This window comes from Botryllus schlosseri, chromosome 16, assembly GCF_051294905.1.
Source record: "Botryllus schlosseri isolate E-star chromosome 16, Bs_hap1, whole genome shotgun sequence".
Taxonomy (NCBI): domain Eukaryota; kingdom Metazoa; phylum Chordata; class Ascidiacea; order Stolidobranchia; family Styelidae; genus Botryllus; species Botryllus schlosseri.
In genome coordinates this window covers 14,112,878-14,120,530 of record NC_137251.1, presented here as the reverse complement: position 1 = coordinate 14,120,530, position 7,653 = coordinate 14,112,878, and positions in this window count along the sequence as shown.

The window sequence follows — 7,653 nt, the reverse complement described above, 5'->3', positions numbered from 1 at the left end:
TGTTAGTTTGTGAACGCGGTTATTTGTTGATCGCTTTTCGTGTCGCTGCTGAATACTGAATACTCCTGAATGTAATAGTGCTGACTGGATTAGTGTAATAATTGATAGTAGCACGCGGCTGGCCGTGAAACAATTCCACACACAGGTCATTCGAAATATAGGTCGCACTGCTTAATCCTCACAACAAGCCGCGTTTCCGTTTGTGCGGCACGATATACACATTAACAAAGATTCATTCACATGACTATTTACTTGATACATATTCAACACCGGTCGAGAGATGTATATACCCGAAAGTACGAATCACCGCCACACCCATAAGAACGCATGGCGAATCACCAACACAACCTATACGCGAAAGCACGACATGCGAAAGTACGACGTGCGAGAGATGCCAATACCCGAAAGGGCGATGTGCCACCACGAGTTTTCCATGCGATGTGCGAGAGATGCCTATACCCGAAAGTGCGACATGCGAGCGCACCCATAAGAACACATGGCGAATCACCACAGATCCCGTAAGAATACACGACAGGCGAATCACCGCCACCGCCTATAGCAAAAAAGGCGAGTCACCACCCCCGGTTTTCAGGCACCTCACCGCCGCAGCCTATACCCGAAAGTACGAATCACGACCGCATCCATAAGAACACATGGCGCATCACCGCCGAGAGGGGGGTCTAAAAAGGCGCATCACCACCCCCGGTTTTCAGGCGCGTCACCACCCCGCCCATAAGAACCAACGCTAGTTCGCGAGCGATCGTATATACTACTCACGTTGTTCGCTTTTGCCGCGAAATTACACTAGTACTGTTCAGGTAGCCAGCGCCAAGCACGGAAATTTTTGATAATTCATGATAAAATCGGTCAATAAGATCGGGAATTGCATATATATTGCTATCAATTTCTTGTCCTCTCTACTCACGTAATCAGATCTACCGGTAGAGCTGAGTGAGGTGTCTTTGAAACTGTAGAGACCGTAAATAATAATTAAAAGTCTTCTGACGGCCGGACTCGTTGGTGTGACTTCGTTACATGATGTTATTTCGTGACCTCCTGTCTGCTACGGTAGGCCTATGTCAAAAAATATAGGATCGCCCAAACGTACTAAACTAATAGATCACACGATTTCAAATTGGTATTTCTTCACTGGCATCAAATTTTTCCCTGCGGGATGGTATTTGTCTTGTGAGGTTCAGATTACCAAGACAGGAACATTCGACGCCAGTCATTTAGGCGCCTATGGACAAATAAACCTATGTGTATTTCGTATATATAACGAAGTTTTCGGTCACCATACGGGCAGTCCTTTTCGGCCAAGGTTTCTCGCTGCCGATCGTTCTGGCACACTTCTTGGAGTCGCGTGTTACATGGCCTAATACTGTATAATTGTATATGTCTTGGTGCGTCGTGGCGCCGTAATGGCCATCGCCGATATGCCCATTTCTACAAATCTTGCGTATTTTTCCTTGGGGAAGAGTACCCAATAATCATAACATTTGGCAACTTGAAATCGCGCCCAGCGCGAAAAATTTTTGAAAAAGTTACATAAATTTTAAAAAAAAATACTCTATAATTTATGCTTATTCACCAACGAATTCGGGGCCCCCTTTCGAGCTCGCCCCCCCCCCCCAATTGGGGGGTTTGGGGTGCGGCAGTTACGGCCCTGTACATATCGAATGCAATTGGGTGAAATCTGATACACAGATAAGCAAGGTTTAGCCTAGCATAGACTAGGGTTGCCATACGGAAGGTAATTCTAATAAATAGCCTATGCCTAAATGTCCGGAATTTTGAAGCCTTGAAGTAGGCTCAAATTTGTTTCGTAAATCAAGATAAATAGCCTAATAATATTTTTAAGCAGATTGATGCTGTTTGAAAATTTTCTTCGCGCTGCGCACGATTTCATACGCCGTATATTGATATTAATATGGGGTCAACGCACCACCTTCGCAAAAAAAATCAATCGAAAACAAATAAAAATAACCATCATTAACTGAGATAAATGTAATTGTATGATTACGGTATATTCCTAGAGTTGGTTCAGGCCGTTTGAATGTCTAATTTAGTCAAAGGCAGTTGTTCTAAATCTGGGGGTCGTTTGCCTTTATTCTGGGGATCGTGAAGATGTTGGACGTTATCAGCTTCCAAAATAGCAAGTTTGTCAAGCTGACATTTTTTTATTTATCAGCCTATCATTTTTTGAGCTGGACCGCGGCACATTTTCAAATTGGAAATGAGCTCACGGCCATTAATATAGGTTGGAAACCACCGGATGTGCAATCTACTGATGCATTTTATAGTAATATATGGAAGAACCAATTAAGTGACTTCATTCTCAAATTGTAACAAGCAGATGCATATAGTAAGCCTGCAAGAAGTTGCTTTGATTACCCTACGCTGGGCCCAAGATTTCTGCTTTTTTTTGGCGGGAGGGGCTAAAAAATGTTGTTTTGGACCTGGTTACAACACACAACTAGAAAACCGCACCGACCTAACAGTAGCCGGGCTGTCATACACACAACCGGTGGACCAGATAAGGCACACCAGACAATTTCATCCGGCCCGTGAAGAAATCTGTTGCAGAGCCAAGGAATCACCAGCGCTCACATTAGAGGTGGCCCAATTCAAAACCTATGTTTCACTCCACTACTGTATTCAGTCGATATGCGAAACTTTACTAGTGTGACGTCATATTGACTGACAATGTGCTTGTACCTCATTGTGACATCCACTAGTGGGCGCTAAAGAGTGTCCGGAATTTAATTCACAAAAATATTGTGACCCTAGCGTAGACGTGACGGGAGGCTCGATATAACACAGTCATCAAAGTCGCGAGCCACCCATGCAAAACAGGAACACCTTACTAAGAAGTCGTCACTTTCAAGACTTCAGTATAACTATACGAACATTACAAAAATAGGGAAGAAACTCACGACATCATACCATGAAATACCATAGATTAAATGAATAAATTAAAACAATTTCAAATACAATTTAGAGGTGCTTGAGACCTTGAGAGGAGGGATAGTCAAAACATATTTTTCTGAACTCAGAGGAAGGTACAATGCCTAACATTATTGCTATGAATTCTGAATCAATGCGACCGTGGGTAGCCTATATAGGCCTAGCAGATAATTCCTGGATGCTCGGGCAGACCCCGTATGGGTTTACCAGCTTTTTGAGAGTACAGTGCGGAACGTTTCCAAAGACCACCCGGGGATATCTAGATGCTTATGAATACCGGTGCAGGATGGCTAAGCGAAATTACCGCCGCCGAGTATCATGAGCTATTTACTTGCAGCATCAAACTGCGAAAGACACGTAAACCATTCACTCTGCCTACGTCCTACAGCAGTGATTCCCAACCGCGGCTCCAAGCTAGCCTTCTTGCGGCTCTGACTGACCTCTGAATAGCCTAAACCACAAAAATTGTTGTGTTTTAGGAATAGTTATAGTCAATTTCTGTAAATTAATGCTAAGGGATATTAGTTATGTCTAAAGCCGCTTCTAAATACCGGGAAAGAGAATTCTTGCAGACTAGCCTCAAACGCATGGATGAATTTGAATACGCGTCAGATAAGGACATATCATGCGTTCTGCTGGTCATAGACCTTTATAGAGCGTCTCCGTGAAGAGTAGATTTCGATACAATTTGACTAAATCAAAACAACAACTCATTAAGAAAAGCTGGTTCTTCCCGGCATTTGGTCGTTTCGCGTGAGGTCACATCTCCGGTCACGTAGTCCTCGACATCCGTCAGAGCAATAGTTTTAAATCCATGATACGCATACCACAAGTGCTGCGTGGGTCAATCTACGCAGGTGGTAGGCGAACGTTCTTCTGCTACGCGTTGAGCAAAAGATACCAAGGCCCGTATTCAAAGAGACGCCTCGAACTCAAACTCAAGGCTTGCTCGACGGAGTAAAGGCGGAGTTCAACTCCATTTGAGTAGCTCCTTGGTATTCAAAGACATTTTCTAGCTTTGCTCAGTTTCGAGTCTTACTCGACACGTCTGGCATCGTTCGCAACTGTGCGCTGTGCGCTCGCTCGGTATGAACTGTTGCGATGCCGGGTTGGAATCCAGGTACGCTTAGCGTAATATATTTGGTGTGCAGTATCACACCGTGAGGACAGTTAGTAGAATCTTTGGTGTGCACGAGACACCGATTCCATATTGGCAGATAGGTATACGGTACGCGTTTCATTCCTTTCAGATAAAATAGCTATTGACATAGATATGTTAGAATATTACATGCAAGTGAATGGAAACAGGCTGCAGCAAGTACGGAAGTACCTTACAGATATTGATAATCCCGTGGAATACATCACTGAGGAACTGTGTTCTGATCGCTATAGGCTTACGAAAGCCGGTGTTAGTGGATTATGGAGATCCTACATAACCTTACCAGCCCATCCAACAAAGGCCTGCCCCCGTTGTTGAAGTTCCTTGTTGTTTTGCGCTTTTACGCCACAGGAAGCTTTCAAGTTGTTGCTGGGGAACTGGAACATGTCTCCAAGCTCACCGTTGGTTGGTGGATTGGTGAAGCTGGACAGTATGGCCATAGCTCATAAAAGCTCAGCTTCAGCATACATCAAATTCCTACAGGGTTGGTGCGATGACATGCAAAATAAGGTCAAAAACATGCAAAATAAGGTCAGTCGCGACATGCAAAATAAGGTCAGTCACATGCAAAATAAGGTCAGTCGCGACATGCAAAATAAGGTCAGTCCGCGCATAAATCCAAATCTGTACTTCAATTACAAATCCAACTCTTTTTCTTATGAAAACGAACTTCAAAATATCTTTCCTGTATAGTAGCCTACTTTCAACATTGAAATTCCTTATCTATCCTAAATCTTAAGATGTTTCAATCAAAAGATAATCATGATTTTCTTGATTATGAAGTCAGTCGCATGTACAATATTATTATCAGTCCGCGCATAAATCCAAATCCTTATTTCAATTACAAATTCAACTCTTTCTCTTATGAAAAATAAATTTAAAATATCTTTCCTACATAGTAATTTCATGATTGACATTCCTCATCTATATCCTAAATCGCTGAAGATGTTTCAACAAAATATAATCAGACGATTATTACGATTACGAGGTGAGCCGCATAAACAGTACGCGTATATATCCAAATATTTACTTCAAATCCAACTTTTTTTTCTTATGCCACTGGCCTTAGTCTGCACTCTTCATGTGGCGACTGACCGTGTTTCGCATGCGACTGACCTTATTTTGCATGTGACTGACCTCATTTTGCATGTGACTGACCTTATTTTGCATGTGACTGACCTTATTTTGCATGTGACTGACCTTATTTTGCATGTCGCGATTGACCTTATTTTGCATGTGACTGACCTTATTTTGCATGTGACTGACCTTATTTGGCATGTCGCGATTGACCTTATTTTGCATGTGACTGACCTTATTTTGCATGTGACTGACCTTATTTTGCATGTGACTGACCTTATTTTGCATGTCGCGATTGACCTTATTTTGCATGTGACTGACCTTATTTTGCATGTGACTGACCTTATTTTGCATGTGACTGACCTTATTTTGCATGTCGCGATTGACCTTATTTTGCATGTGACTGACCTTATTTTGCATGTGACTGACCTTATTTTGCATGTGACTGACCTTATTTTGCATGTCGCGATTGACCTTATTTTGCATGTGACTGACCTTATTTTGCATGTCGCGATTGACCTTATTTTGCATGTGACTGACCTTATTTTGCATGTGACTGACCTTATTTTGCATGTGACTGACCTTATTTTGCATGTCGCGATTGACCTTATTTTGCATGTGACTGACCTTATTTTGCATGTGACTGACCTTATTTTGCATGTGACTGACCTTATTTTGCATGTGACTGACCTTATTTTGCATGTCGCGATTGACCTTATTTTGCATGTGACTGACCTTATTTTGCATGTGACTGACCTTATTTTGCATGTGACTGACCTTATTTTGCATGTGACTGACCTTATTTTGCATGTCGCGATTGACCTTATTTTGCATGTGACTGACCTTATTTTGCATGTGACTGACCTTATTTTGCATGTGACTGACCTTATTTTGCATGTGACTGACCTTATTTTGCATGTCGCAATTGACCTTATTTTGCATGTGACTGACCTTATTTTGCATGTGACTGACCTTATTTTGCATGTGACTGACCTTATTTTGCATGTGACTGACCTTATTCTGCATGTCGTGACTGACCTTATTTTGCATGCGACTGCCCTTATTTTACATGTGACTGACCTTATTTTGCATGAGACTGACCATTCTGCATGTCGCGACTGACCTTATTTTGCATGCGACTTACCTTATTCTGCATGTAGCGACTGATCTTATTTTGCATGTGACTGACCTATTCTGCGTGTAGCGACTTATTCCGACCTTATTTTGCATATCACCCAGGGTTGTAATGACTCGAGTCATGACTCGACTCGAGTCTGACTCGAGTCACGATTTTATGATGACTCGACTTGACTCGAGTCATTTTCTCAAAATACGGAAATGACTCGACTCGACTCGAGTCAATCTGTGTATTGACTCGACTTGGACTCGAGTCATTGGGCAAGACTCGAACCAAGTCATATGACTCGAGACTCAGACGGTCAAGACCGACATTTCATTGTAATTTCGAAGCATAGTAAAGTAACCACACTATTGGGATTTCGTCTATTGGTACTGGTACTTGAAAATGCGATCAGAAACTGCTAAAAACGAGGAAAATTAATATATTTTAAAAACGAGCCATTCGATATCTCTAACAAGAGTTATAAAAAGTGGATTTAACAATACTTTAACTGGAAAACTGGACAGTCAACACAATGACATGGACTCGACTCGAGTTATAATACCATGACTCGGACTCAAACCTCTGCTCGCTGACTTGGACTCGGACTTGATTCGGTGGTGACTTGAAAATGATTCGACTTGACTCGAGTCAAAACTATAAAAGTGAGATTGACTTGTGACTCGGAGCCTTGAGACTTGGTTACAACCCTGATATCACCAAAACATATAAATTCGCGGACTGGTATATAATTTTCGTCATGTTTCACGCGGAATATATGTATGGCGTAACCAATCTGCTTCCACTAAAGTCTAGTTCAATATAATTTAGGTAGTGGTTGTGTGGTTCATGCGCGAAATTTGAGGGCACATAGTCGCTCATATAACGGTTTCGTCACAGCAAATATAGCTCAGCAATGAGTTTTGAATTCTACGATCTACCACATTTTCAGTTGCCTTCGTAGGCCTAATGGCGTGAAGCACCACCCACACAATTTCAGTTTAAATTTAGCTCAACCATATTGTTTAAATAGGACAATAAACAGAGTAGCCTAATTACCATGGAACTAGAGGCGAATTTTTTAGTTAACTGCAACTTGGCGCCCCCTTCAGAAGCTTTACATCCCCCCAGTTTAAATAACTAGTATAGAACCTCGTAGCAAAGATATTTATAACATGATGCGGACGAGTCGTCAAGCTGTTTGAAATACATTTCTGCCTGGGATGAAGTAACTAACATAAACCGCACATTCCGCATATTTTCATCATTTTAAAACTGCGATGCAATGAGAAGATAGGAAGGTGTCGAAACGACTTGGAGTATTCTTTGA